The sequence below is a fragment of the Vipera ursinii genome, assembly GCF_947247035.1.
Source record: "Vipera ursinii genome assembly, chromosome: 2".
NCBI lineage: Eukaryota > Metazoa > Chordata > Lepidosauria > Squamata > Viperidae > Vipera > Vipera ursinii.
Window position 1 is genome coordinate 38,805,849 of NC_139513.1, and position 14,255 is coordinate 38,820,103.

The 14,255-nt window shown below is 42.9% G+C and overlaps 1 long non-coding RNA gene across 1 annotated transcript in view; it reads left to right on the forward strand.

Moving 5' to 3' along the window:
* Positions 1-11,972: 11,972 nt before the first annotated feature.
* Positions 11,973-14,255, forward strand: part of LOC310635861 — a 39,781-nt gene continuing 37,498 nt past the window's right edge. Inside the window, exon 1 of the long non-coding RNA XR_014491544.1 lies at positions 11,973-12,020. This is a non-coding gene — a long non-coding RNA (uncharacterized lncRNA). The remainder of the gene's footprint in view (positions 12,021-14,255) is intronic.

Genomic DNA, 14,255 nt, shown 5'->3' on the forward strand with positions numbered 1-14,255 from the left:
CAAAAGGGATATGATTTAATTCATACCTGACTGGCCTAGCGCTTTTCCCTACTTTCTTTAATTTAAGCCTAAACTTTGCAACAAGAAGCTCATGGTCTGAGCCACAGTCAGCTCCTGGTCTTGTTTTTACTGACTGTATAGAGCTTCTCCATCTTTGGCTGCAGAGCATATAGTCAGTCTGATTTCTGTGTTGACCGTCTGGTGATGTCCATGTGTAAAGCCGTCTCTTGGGTTGTTGGAAAAGAGTGTTTGCTATGACCATCGTATTCTCTTGACAAAATTCTATCAGCCTGTACCCTGCTTCATTTTGTACTCCAAGGCCAAACTTGCCTGTTATTCCAGTTATCTTTTGGCTTCCTACTTTGGCATTCCAATCCCCCATGATGATAAGGACATCATTTCTGGGTGTTAGTTCTATAAGGTGCTGTAGGGCTTCATAGAACCGGTCAATTTCATCCTCTTCAGCACCGGTGGTTGGGGCATAGACTTGGACTACTGTGATATTGAATGGTTTGCCTTGGATTCGAACTGAGATCATTCTGTCATTTTGAGGATTGTATCCCAGTATTGTTTTCCCTACTCTTTTATTGACTATGAAGGCTACTCCATTTCTTCTGAGGGATTCTTGCCCGCAGTAGTATACCTGATGGTCATCTGAATTAAATTCACCCATTCCTGTCCATTTTAGTTCGCTGATACCTAAGATGTCAATGTTTAGTCTTGTCATCTCTTGTTTGACCACGTCCAGCTTTCCTTGATTCATGGATCTTACATTCCAGGTTCCTATGAAGAAAAAATCTTTACAGCATCGGACTTTCCTTTCACCACCAGACATATCCACAGCTGAGCGTCCTTTCGGCTTTGGCCCAGTCGCTTCATTCTTTCTGGCGCTACTAGTACTAGCCCTCTGCTCTTCCCCAGTAGCATATTGGACACCTTCCGACCTGAGGGGCTCATCTTCCAGCGTCATATCGTTTTGCCTTTTGGTACTGTCCATAGGGTTTTCATGGCAAAGATACTGGAGTGGTTTGCCATTTCCTTCCCCAGTGGATCACGTTTTGTCAGAACTCTCTGCTATGACCTGTCCGTCTTGGGTGGCCCTGCACGGCATAGCTCATAGCTTCATTGAATTACGCAAGCCCCTTCGCCACGACAAGGCAGTAATCCATGAAGGGGACCACCTATACTATATCTGTGCATTTGGTTTTTCTTGCCTAAATGTAGAACCTTACTTTTTTCACCATTGATTTTCATTTTGTTAGATAGCGCCCAATGTTCAAGTCTGTGAATATCCTTCTGTATCTTAAGCCTATCTTCTGGAGTGTTGGCTATTCCTGCCAGCTTGGTATCGTCTGCAAATTTGATGAGTTCCCCATTTATCCCCTCATCCAAATTGTTGGTGAAGATGTTGAAGAGGACTGGGCCCAGAACAGAGCCCTTGGGCACCCCACTACACACTTCCCTCCATGTAGATGCAGTTCTATTGAGAACCACATGCTGAGTATGGCCAGTCAGCCAGCTCCAAATCCATCTGGTGGTGATGCTGTCTAACCCACATTTTTCTATCTTATCAAGTAGTAGGTTGTGGTCTACTTTATCAAATGCCTTACTGAAGTCCAAGTAAATTATATCTATAGCTTTCCTCTGGTCCACTAATTTTGTCAAATAATGCAATAAGATTTGTCTGGCATGATCTGTTTTTGACAAACCCATGTTGGCTTTTGGTAATGACTTGGTTTGCCTCTAGGTGTTCACTGATTCATTGCTTGATTATCTGATAGGTCTGTAGTTTCCTGGATCCATTTTTTCTCTTTTTTGAAGATGGGAACTACATCAGCTCTTTTCCAATCTTCTGGAATGTTGACTTTCTTTTTTGTCCACAGGATTCCCAGGAGAATCAGATTCACCACTGTGAGTAACAGGATATGATTCTCACATAGCACATTTTTGTTGTTGTCTTAAAATCCTTGATTGGTGTTCTGACATTCTACCTATATCTGAAGATCTAATCTTTGGAAATGGTATAAGTTCCATTGTATAGATTGCCCTAGATGAACATGTACAGGTAATCCTAAACTTATAACCACAATTGAGACAATTGAAGAAGCTCAGATTAAAGAACAGAGGCCATCTCCTTTGATCCTTTAATTATTTCATCATAGGAGGTACAACAGAAGCTAATATTCAGCTGGCTAAGTCACAGGTTTTTCAACAGAATGCAAAATTTTCTCCTAAGGATTTGGGGCTTTTTTCATATTAGCTAATTAATTTCTGTTTCTTCTTGTCTTTACTAATTTAAATGCCTTTACAGGCATGTCAAGGGAATGCAATGTCATTTGCAATGCTTTGTGTGCCCAACAGGCCAATGTTATATCCTGACATGCCTTAGCATGACACTAATGTGATTATCTGTATTTTATAGGCCATAAACCAAGCAACTTTAGAATCTCCAATGATTCTCATGCATTATTTGTCCACCTCCATCATTCTAATCACTTGTCCCATTGAAGGCTTCAGTATCCAAAGAATTATGGGAGCAGATGTAGGGCATAATCAAAGAAGCTGTCAAGAATCACTTTAGGAAATGAAGACACTCAGTGTCCATTTCCCTGAATAGATGTTGTTTAATTAACCCGCAAGAACTCAATATAGCAACTTTCCATCTGCAATTTGGTCAGCTTATTGTAGAACTCAATGTCCTGAATTTTATTCAGGGTCCACCCCCACAGCTACTTTTAAAAGGGCAAAGAAGTGGCTTCTTGGTGCCTTGCCTACAAATGACTGTGTTTTCATTTAAAAAAAATACAGTAACATGCATAGTTTTACTTTTATTTTTTAAACTACAATTTTAGTCTGATTTAAAATATGCATGTGTGCATTGTGCATGTAAAAGAAAAAAGCTAAGTAATTTAGAATTGTAAAATGCTATACATTCTTTCTTAATTCTAGCTCATTTTCCAATTGTTATATTTTCACAGCAGATCATACACAGTGAGCTGACATTTTGCTTGAACTTTCCGTCAACACTTTAAGATCCCTTTCCTGATCTTTTACTGCCAGCTCAGATCATTTCTCTGTGCTTATACAAAATGCAGTTTCAATATGCATTAGTTTACTCTTCCATACATTGAGTTATTTTAGTTATGTTAATGCTCATTCCCTCATTATCTATATTTTACTGGAGCACTTTCTAAACTATTTTTTTGGAACCACACAAATAATTTAAGTTCACCTGCAAAAGTTCTGCTGGATTAGAAACTATCGTATTCATGGTAAAAGTAGCTATAAATGGTATTAACAAAGCCTGTTGGTATAGTGGTTAAGGCTAAAACAAGAGTAAAACAAGAAGACCATGAGTTCTAATCCTGCCTTTGTCACAAAGTAAACTGAGTGATCTGATCTCTTAGCCTTAGGAAGAAAGCAATGGTAAATCACTTACGAAATCTTGCTAAGAAAATTTCAGGGACTTCTTCAAGCATTACCAAGAGTTAACATTAACTTGAAGGCACACACATAGAGTAAAGGTATTAAAGATTATATTAAACTGTGGTCCACTAAAGTAGCACACCTTCCTCTAATAGTGAATGAAATGTTGAAGTTAAACTGCCACAATCCAAAGTACACTGTCCAAAACAGTCAGGAATGATTGAGGTGAGTGTACTTTAAAAGTGAGTGTACTTTGAAGGTAATGCTGAAAAATGCACCCTAACGATTAAATACATGCTGACATTTTGCTGAGTTGTTGTTTTTTTTCCCATTTTCTCTTGATTTGAACAGAACTGTGTACATTTTTAAAAATATTTTTTTCACATCCTTCATCCTAAAGTAGCCTATTCTGAACTTTTGCTTTCTGGATACCTGTTGTGATTCAGGGTCAGCCTGTGGGTTCGGCAGTTGGGTCGGACGATTCAGAGGAGGAAGAGGGGGGTGTTGGAGAGCTTGCTGAGGGTGTTGAAGAGCTTGCTGATGAGAGCCCTCAGCCAGGCCCCTCCCACCTGGTTACGACGCAGACCCAGCTGTGTGAGCCTGACAGCGTGGATGAAGATGACCCACAGCTGGCCCTGTTCAAGGACGCCCGACACAGGAGGCAGTCAATCAGGAGTAAACAGAGGAAGGCAATGGGGCACCTCGGAAGGAGGCAGAGAGAAGCCACGCCCTGAACTGTTTAAAAGGAGAATGTGTGGGAGGGCTGGTTTGCTGAAGGCAACCGTTTGAATAGCTCCTGTTTCATGGTTCGTGTCTTGTTTTTGCTCTGTTTGCTTTTGTGTCCATAAATTTGGCAGGCTTAGTTCCAGCCTCTTGCCTTCTTGTAAAGGGGTTGTCCCTGCCTTATCTGCAGGGCCGGTAGTAGGCTGGTACAGAACAATACCAGTTCTGCAGTTCTGTATTTTTCCTTTATGACCTGGCTATCTTTCCATTTCCTGGGTGGCTTATTTTGTTGCTTTGTTACATCTTCTGATCCTCACTAAGCTTTTTGTGAAACCCTATTAATTTTATTTGCTGTCATCCATTTTCATTGGAACTCTGCGACTGATACCTCCAAATATCTCCTTCTTATTCACTTCTGCTGTAATGGGATCCTGTTTATCATTGCTCTTAGTTTATTAAAAGATCTGTTGCTTTGCAAGGTAAATGACTGAGCGTATTGAACTTTATTTTCCCTTCAGATCATGAACTCCCACATCACTTTCATCCATCAATGTTACTTCTGCTTCAACACCTAAATCTTCTTATTGGAAATGGTACTGAGGTACTTTATTTTAACTAGGCAGTTGTTGCATTCAGCTTGGATTATTCTTTTTGCCATATAAAACAAGAGATGCCATCATTCTTAAAATAGTACTAAACATTTCCCTCAAACTCTATTGTCAACAAAACGTCCAGCTGAATTAATGAACTGTATGCCTGTTTGAAAGTGGATTGGACTTGGGAATTGTGGCATCAGTTGTCATAGTGATTATCAGCCAATCAAGGAATATAAACTGATGCCTGGCAGTGTTTAGGTAAAGGAGGCTTTTGTGAAGTTGTCAGGCTAAGATTTATGATGGCAAAACCCATCGTTGGCAGCCAAATCAATGGACCACTTTTCCAGAGATCCTGCTCTATTTAAACATTTGAGATTATGCCTAAATATGAAGAGGCCACATGTTTCCGGAGCCTCTTTTCTTATTAATAGTTAATATTTTATAAACTAAGTATAGACAAGCTTGCTATTTGTATACCTGTCCAATAAACAGAACCACTGCTGTTTTATGTGTGCTTAACTAGAAATGTCAAGACTTACAAATGAACAAATATAGGGGATATTGTTTTATGCTCACGATTAAAACATGTTGAGTGATCTAAAAATGACTGTGTGTTGATAAACAAATGGATTAAAATTAGGTACTCTTGTTCTTTCATTGCTGAAACATTAATTGTAAGAGTTCGTGCCTTTTAATGTTAATACATACCTTTTAATGATGTATGTCAATTTATATTAGATTACATGTTGACTGACAGGATTTTAAACAGGAATTTAAATTCTCGTTTTTCTTTAATTTTTAAGTTATTGCTTACAAAGACATAACATGCAATATTGCTGTTTTATTAACTGCTATTAATGGTAACCATTCTCAATAACATTGAGGTTGTTATCAACAGTGAGGTTTAAATGTTCAGTTGTTTATTTGGCCAGTGCCTACATAATTATTACCTTATACTGGTGCTTGACAGTGTTTTGTTAACAATTGTCTGATTGAAAGTAGGTCATAAAGCCTTGGTTACATAAAGGTTTTCAGCAACTATCTTTGTTACAAGCAACTGCCTTATTTTATTTGGTTTTATTATATAATATTTTATATTAAAAGTCCAGAAGATGTAATTCCTTTCCTACCAGTACTGCTGGAGAATAGGTGAATTAAGCAGCTTTTCTCCCCTTCTAAGATTGTGTTTGATTTAATGAAGGATAAATTGCTTGGGTTTTATTAATCTGTTTTAATCTATTTTAATGTGTTTTAACTTATTCATGGGCATTTGTTTAATCGTTTTTAATTTTTGTATCTTGTTTTTTAATATGTATTGCCCTGTTCACCGCCCTGAGTCCTTCGGGAGAAGGGCGGTATACAAAAAAAAATAATAAATAAATAATAAATAATAAAATTCTTTCTAAAGAGAAGGAAGATTTTTTTTTACTGAGTTTGTCCCAGGGACAATGGTATCCTCACACTGATTTAGGGATGAGATGACACCATATAACCTTTCATTGGAAACTTATCTTTCCAGCTTTCTGCAGCCTTTTGACTTCCCAGATTTCTATTTGGTTCCAAGGAAATACAACTCTTGTAGTTTTCCCCAGGCCATTGTCATGAGTGGTGTTCTTGTTACTGCTAAAGGGACTCCTATCTTTGGATCTAGGAGGTTCAAACAATACTCAATAAAATTATATTGCAGGATGCCATCGCTACAAAAAGAAGGCATCTTGCAATCCATAGGCTAATGTTTTAAAATGTTGAAGAAAGTGCTATGTTTGCACTGTTTTGAAGCCCCCTTTTGATATTGAATAAAGTAATATACAGCCCTACTAAACCATTTAAAAGTACCCAACCTTTAAAATTCCTTCATCTCTATTTACCTTAGAACTTCTGAAAACAATATATGGATGATAGGAACGGTTGTAAGGTGTCCACCACAGAAACAGTAAATTCTTAAGACCACAATAGACATGGGGAGGTGCAGTTTAATGCCTTTAAGTATATCATCAGAAGCATGGACTTGGCACAAATGTCTCCACTGGAGCAGAAACACCTTGGCCTGTAGCCTCTGACAGTTTATCGGTGCCATGGGAGATATTTACTGTGATGTACACACCCCTGCACAATGAATGAACAGCTTGCAGATATATATTAATCTATTTGATGACCTAGATAAAGAAGAAGAAAACTAATGTTAACAATAAGTCACTACCCTTTCAATTATGGCATATTGCTATCTAGCACTGGCACTCATATTGGCACTTATTTAATTTTGTTTCTCTTTAATTTATTCCCTATGTCTTATCATTCACATCAAGATTCGTTTAATTCTTTCACTGGTGAAATTGAGCAATTTATCTTTTCCTCTGTCGGAAGGATCTACCCAACTGATATTTTCAATTATGTTTGAATATGGGACAGGAACTATTTTACTATAAGGTATTTCAAAAAAAGGCCACACTTGGAATACTGCATTCAGTTTTGGTCACCACGATGTAAAAAAGATGTTGAGACTCTAGAAAGAGTACAGAGAAGAGCAACAAACATGATCAGGGGACTAGAGGCTAAAACATATAAAGAACGGTTGCTGGAATTGGGTATGTCTAGTTTAATGAAGATAAGACTAGGGGTGACATGATAGCAGTCTTCCAATATCTCATGGGCTGCCACAAAGAAGAGGGAGTCAACCTACTGTATTCTCCAAAGCATCTGAAGACAAGACAAGAAACAATGGATGGAAACTAATCAAAGAGAGAAGCGACCTAGAATTAAGGAAAATTTCTTGACAGAACAATTAATCAGTGCCTCGAGAAGTTGTGAATGCTCCAACACTGGAAGTTTTTAAGACACTGGACAACCATTTGTCTGAAATGGTATAGGGCTTCCTGCCTGAGCAGGGAGTTGTACTAGATGTTGTTGTTGTTGTTGTTGTTGTTGTTGATCATCGCACAGTCAGCCATATGCTCATACTGGATTTGACATTTTTGTCTACCAATCGAGTCTTTACCAAGAGCCTGGGATAGGCAGATGTGGATGTTTGATGGTATTACAGATATTGTCGCAGGATGGAAGCAGTTCCTAGTAAGGCCACCATTTGCAATTGATTAATGGTGAATTTGTCAATGCCAATAGTGTTCATGTGGTGCTCCAGTTGTTTTGGGATTGCACCTAAGGCACCTATTATTATTGGTACTACCCTTGCTTGCCTTTGCCACAGTCTTTCTATTTCTATTTGTAGGTCTTTGTATTTTATTATCTTCTTCAGTTCTTTCTCGTCTCTTCTGCTGTCTCCAGGCACTGCCACGTTCACTATTCAGACTTTTTTGTCTTTCTTATGGATAATTGTTAAGTCTGGGGTGTTATGAGGCAGATGCCAGTCTGCTTGAATTCTAAAGTCCCAGAGCATTTTAACTTTATCATTTTCTATGACTTTCTCTATTTTATGATCTCACCAGTTCTTGCTTGCAGATAAATGATATTCCTTGCAGCAATGCACCATTGTTGCTACTTAGCCCGCGGGAGACCACCGTTCCTCAGATAGTCGGGTGTGAGTCTCTCTTTCTGAGATACGGTCCTGGGGCACAGTTGGGCCTGCTGCTGGCGTACCTTCCACCTAATCGCACAGTGGCAGCCCTGCCTAAGATACTCGATGTCCTCTCGGGGTTGGTGGTTGAATTCCCCAAACTCATAGTTTTGGGCGACTTCAACCTACCGTCCCTAGGAGGATCGTCCGAACTAGCTCAGGAGCTCATGGCTTCCATGACGGCCTTGGACCTGTCGCAAATAATTTCAGGACTGACTCATGAGGGAGGCCATACCCCCGACTTGGTTTTCTTATCTGGATGGTGGCGTGATGATATTGGTGGGGGCTCCCCAACCGTTATGCCCCTGTCATGGACCGATCATCACCTCCTACGGCTAGACTTCCACTTTGCCACCCCCCGCCGTGGGTGCACGGAGCCAACCAGATGGTACCGCCCCAGGCTCCTAATGGACCCTGATAGGTTCCAGGCAGCGCTTGGGAACCCACCTGCACTCCCTGCTCACAGCTCGGTGGATGCCTTAGTGGAAGCCTGGGAAAGGGCAGCCACAAAGGCACTTGACCGAGTTGTACCCTTGTGGCCCTTGACCCGGCGCAGATCCCAGCGAGCCCCATGGTTCACCGCGGAGCTCTGGGAGATGAAGTGTTGGAGATGGGGCCTAGAGAGCCGTTGGAGATCCAGTCGATCCGAATCCGACCGGTTGTGACTAAGAATCCACACCAGGTCTTATCTCGCAGCGATAAGGGCGGCGAGATCCAATTACTTTTCCGCCCTCATCGCGTCCACAGATAATCGCCCGGCTGCCCTGTTTAGAGTGACTCGCTCCCTTCTGAACCAAGAGGAATCCTTACAGGGTCGAGCCGAGGAATTCGGTCAATATCTGTTGGATAAAATCGCTCGGATTCGAACTGGCCCAGACTCCAACTGGGCAGAGTCTGAGGAACAGGACATGGGCAGTCTTGTCGACGTCATCTGGGAGGAGTTTGATCCTGTGACTCCAAAGGAAGTGGACAGGATTATGAGAAGGTTGAACTCCTCCACATGCTTACTGGACCCGTGCCCTTCCTGGCTGGCTTATGCAGCTCGAGAGGGGACACGAGGCTGGTTTCAGGCGGTCATCTCTGCTTCTCTGAGTGAGGGTCACTTCCCTCCTCCTTGAAGAAGGCGGTGGTGAGACCTCTCCTCAAGAAGCCCACCTTGGACCCAGCTTCATTGAATAACTTTCGTCCGGTCTCCAACCTTCGCTTCCTTGCGAAGGTTGTTGAGAGTGTGGTGGCGCATCAGCTTCCTCAGGTCCTGGATGAAGCGGATTATCTAGACACATACCAATCGGGCTTCAGGCCGGGCTACAGCACGGAGACGGCATTGGTCGCTCTGATGAATGATCTCTGGAGGGCCCGGGACAGGGGCCATTCCTCTGTCCTAGTCTTATTAGACCTTTCGGTGGCTTTCGATACCATCGACCATGGTATCTTGCTGCGGCGCCTCAGGGGATTGGGAGTGGGAGGCACGGTTCTGCGGTGGTTCTCCTCCTTTCTCCTGGGACGCTCGCAGTCGGTGTTGGCAGGGGGACAGAGGTCGACTCCGAGGCCTCTCATTTGTGGAGTCCCTCAGGGGTCAGTCCTCTCGCCTCTCCTGTTCAACATCTACATGAAACCGCTAGGTGAGATCATTCGTGGTTTTGGAGTAGGGTACCATCAGTATGCTGATGACACCCAGCTTTTCATCTCGACTCCAAACAGCATCAGTGATGCCCTCGATGTGATGTCCCGTTGCCTGGAAGCGGTTCGGGAATGGATGGGGAGGAACAGGCTTCAACTCAACCCGGACAAGACTGAATGGCTGTACATACCGGCATGCCAGGATACTCAGAGCATTCCATCCCTTAACATCGGGGGTGAGTTACTACCCCCTGTTGATAGGGCCTGCAACCTGGGTGTCCTCCTAGACTCACAGCTATCCTTGGAAGATCACATAGGAGCTGTGACCAGGGGGGCCTTCACTCGGGTTCGACTGGTGCGCCAACTACGACCCTATCTGGACCTGGATGCCTTACGTACAGTCACCCATGAACTTGTGACCTCTCGCCTTGACTACTGCAACACTCTCTACATGGGGCTGCCCTTGAGAGCCACTCGGAAGCTTCAGCTGGTGCAGAGTGCAGCTGCACGAACACTTTTGGGGGCTTCCCGATACTCCCATATCACACCTCTCCTCCGTGAGCTGCACTGGCTTCCAGTTGCCTTCCGAGTGAAATTCAAGGTGCTAGTGATGACATACAAAGCCCTACATGGCATGGGTCCGGAGTACCTACGGGAGCACCTACTGCCAGCGTCAACACCCCTCCGTCCTGTGCGCTCCCACAGAGAAGGCCTCCTCAGAGTGCCACCGGTCAGAGAATGCCGGCTGGTGGCCCCCAGGGGGAGGGCATTCTCAGTGGGTGCGCCAAACCTCTGGAACTGCTTGCCTACCGAAATCCGGATGGCCCCCGACCTTCGCACCTTCCGGTGCGACTTAAAAACCTACCTGTTCCAGCAGTCCAGCCTGGCCTGATAGCTCTTGGGGTCTCAGTTGTTTTTTACTATTGTTTAACTGTATACCTACCTTGCTCTGTACACCGCCCCGAGTCCCTCGGGAGAAGGGCGGTATATAAAAACAAACAAATAAATAAATAAATACTTCGTCATGCCACTAACAACAATGGTGCATTGGAAGATATGCAAGAAATATGATGATGATGATGATGATGATGATGATGTTCCATTCCATCAAAGATGGTCAATATAAAGCAATGTTCTGTGCCCGTCTATTTTCTTCGGTAAGTAGAGTCTGCCAGCATCTTTGTGAGGATGAAGGGCATGATTCATTGTCATTATTTTTCTTTTGTTCCTATCCAGGGCTTCACATTCATCTTGACTCCAGTCCACTTTCCAGCTTTATGGGACAGATAAAATTGAAAAATGGGTATGATCACAGTAAACAAAAGGAGGTGTATTTTTTCCATTTCTTTTCCCAAGTTTCAGAGAACTTGGAATATCTTAAAGAGTCACTTGTTGTGAGGGGCAAGTGTAGAAATAAAATAAATAAATAAAAATATATACATGTCTATTTTAAAAAAAACTGTGCAAGGCCTCTTTGGAAGGCCAGACTATAGTTTTTCCATTTCTTTTCCCAAGTTTCAGAGAACTTGGAATATCTTAAAGAGTCACTTGTTGTGAGGGGCAAGTGTAGAAATATCTTGTAACAGTGGGAGGCTGCACTTCTGATTTTCAGTAATCTAAGTAGTGATGTTTGAAGATTGCTCTGGAGAGTACAGATAAAAAGAGATGGAGGGATTTCCTGGAGCTCTGAGGCTGTAGGTTGCTAAGTCCTGCAGGTGTGTGGGGCTGTTGAGCATGCAAGCTTAAAAGTCTTTGACAACCTTGCTACACAGTAATGGTTCAACCAAGGCTATCTCCTGTCAACTCCGTCCACGCTAGAAGCAGCAGCAAGAATAACGACAACGTGGCATGGTTGACTGCAGGAGTTTCCTTTACTTCGAGAAGTCCATGCGAATACAAAGTCAGCGTTGGGAGTTACTCACCCCCAATGCGCCTTTTACACTTTGTTCTTAATTGGACCATTAGACCCCACCCTTCCCCTGTGCAGACCAGCATCCGCCTGAGTCTGCGTAAAACCCCGCCCCTTTACCCATCTCCCCACACTGTGCCTCACCCCCTGGCTCCAAGGACCACACAGCGTGCAGGTAGGTACACGCCCAAAACCCCCCTGTCCCGTGCCCTGGACCCCCAGATGTGCTCCCCTCCACCACCCTAGCACCCCACGCTGCAGCCCCCCAGCCGCCCCCGTTGTCCAGGCGTGGGTGTAGACCGCCCGGCGGCGCCGCCAATGTGCAGGCAGCAGAGACGTCCTGGAGAAGGTGGCGGCTGTCTTCCCGCACGCCCACAGGTTCTCCTGGCGACTCCGTTGGCATGGCCGCCGGCGACTCCATTGGCGTGGCCGCTGTACGAACATTCGGGGCATCTGCCCCATGAGACTGCGGCCGTGAGTCCTGTGCAGCTACCCGTGGCAGTTCCCAGCTGCTCTGCTGCCAGTGGTGCGGGCGTGGACTGGCTTCCGCCCGTCTTGCGCGGACGGTCCACGTGGTGCTCCCCCGGCTTCCCTCAGGTTGTCGAGCCCATGGGGTTTGACATCTCCATTTTCTGGATGTACAGCATAACCATTACATTTTATAACCACTTCTTCAGTGACTGTTCCAACATGCAACAGTGCTGAATGACTAGCAGTTATCTTCAGTTCTTGTACTTACATTGATTGGTTGCAGCACTTCCACAGTCAAGGGATCACAATCCAGACTCTTGACAGCCTACCCAGGTTTCCAACTGTTGCAGCATCCCATGGTCACGTGAACCTGCTTTGAAATCTTTCCTTGCTGGTTTGCCATGAGCAATGGGGAAGCTGCAAGAAGTCGGAAGTTGCATTCACACAAGTTCTTCATTTAAGAACCCATGTCGTCCTCACTTAATGATGGTAATCTGTGACCAGTGGAACTGCCATCACTAATGACACGGTCATGTGATGTTGCACTTTATGACTGCTTCACTTAGTGACAGGAATTCAGATACCAGCTGCAGCCTGTGCTATGAAGCCATGATCAACATCACCACCCCACCTTATGTTTATATATCAAAATATGCATAAATTGGCAAATAGGAGTTGTAAACAAAACATCCATTCATACAAAGTCTGCTTAAATTTGTGCCCCTGCCCTGTCATCGTGCAGCTATGGGTAGTCTTCTGTTTATGTCAAGGTCAGGAAATGATAATGTCCCCACTATGACTACACAAAGACTCAGTTAGAAAATTTGTAGGCTACTGGATCAAATCTCTGAATCAAATTTCTTATTCAGTTTGATCAGGTAAAGCAGTTGGGATATTCTCAAACTGATTTGAAACACAGTTAATCTTTTTACTTAAAAAAAATTAAAATCAGTTCAAGCCATTGAACTACATCACTAAATTGGAATGAATTAATGGCTGAATCTTATATAAAGTGTGAATTGTATTCGAGGTGATCTATGTATGTCTGCATACATGGGAAGAGAGATATAGGGGTAGGGATAGGGTTAGAGATAGAGGTAGAAGTACCACAGGGATAGGATAGGGGTAAGGAAGAAAGAGAGAAAGAATTTCCCAGTGGTTAAAATGCACAAATAAAGTTCCACGTTTAGGTCTGAACTAAAAAAATATATATAACAAAAAATAAATATTCCTGTCTCATCTCAGATTGGTTCCTGTAGTAACTGCTTATGAAGACAGAATCATCTGAGGGACTTTTATCTGTAATGTCACGATAGATAGGCAATTGGGATTTTCCAGAACTAGTTTTGATACTAACAGTCAGAAAACTGCTATTCCTAAAGTGGTCATAATATGCTCATGGGTAGCAAAGTAAAAGCACTTTCAAACTAGTTGTGCTACTCTACAAATTTTCCACTTTCCCCAGTCTTTTATATGTTTCATGCTTGGCATTTAAACCTTCCATGATGCCCCTCAAGGAACTGAGATTGAAACTATTATCAAGGAGCATGACGATAATTTAGTGCAGTGTTCATCTTCCTTCCATCTCTTCATATTTGCATAGTTTTGTTATTTCAAGACTCCACAGGAAGGAATTTTCCTAGTAGCTCAAACCATCTGCTTCAGATGATGTTACTGGCAGCTTGTTTTCCTGCCACACTGTAGTCAGAATTCAGGCTTTTTTATTTTTCTCACTCGATAGTGACAAATGTCCTTGAGGATTTTATGTGCCACCCTGAAAATATATGCCAGTCTTCAGATAATCAAGCAGGAAGACCGATAACAGCTGTATGCAAACAAAGATAAAATAATTGCAAACCGTTCAGAATGGGGGATTACTTGAATTCACAAATACACGCAAACACCTGCACACTCAGGAGTCTAGTAATACTTTGGTAAA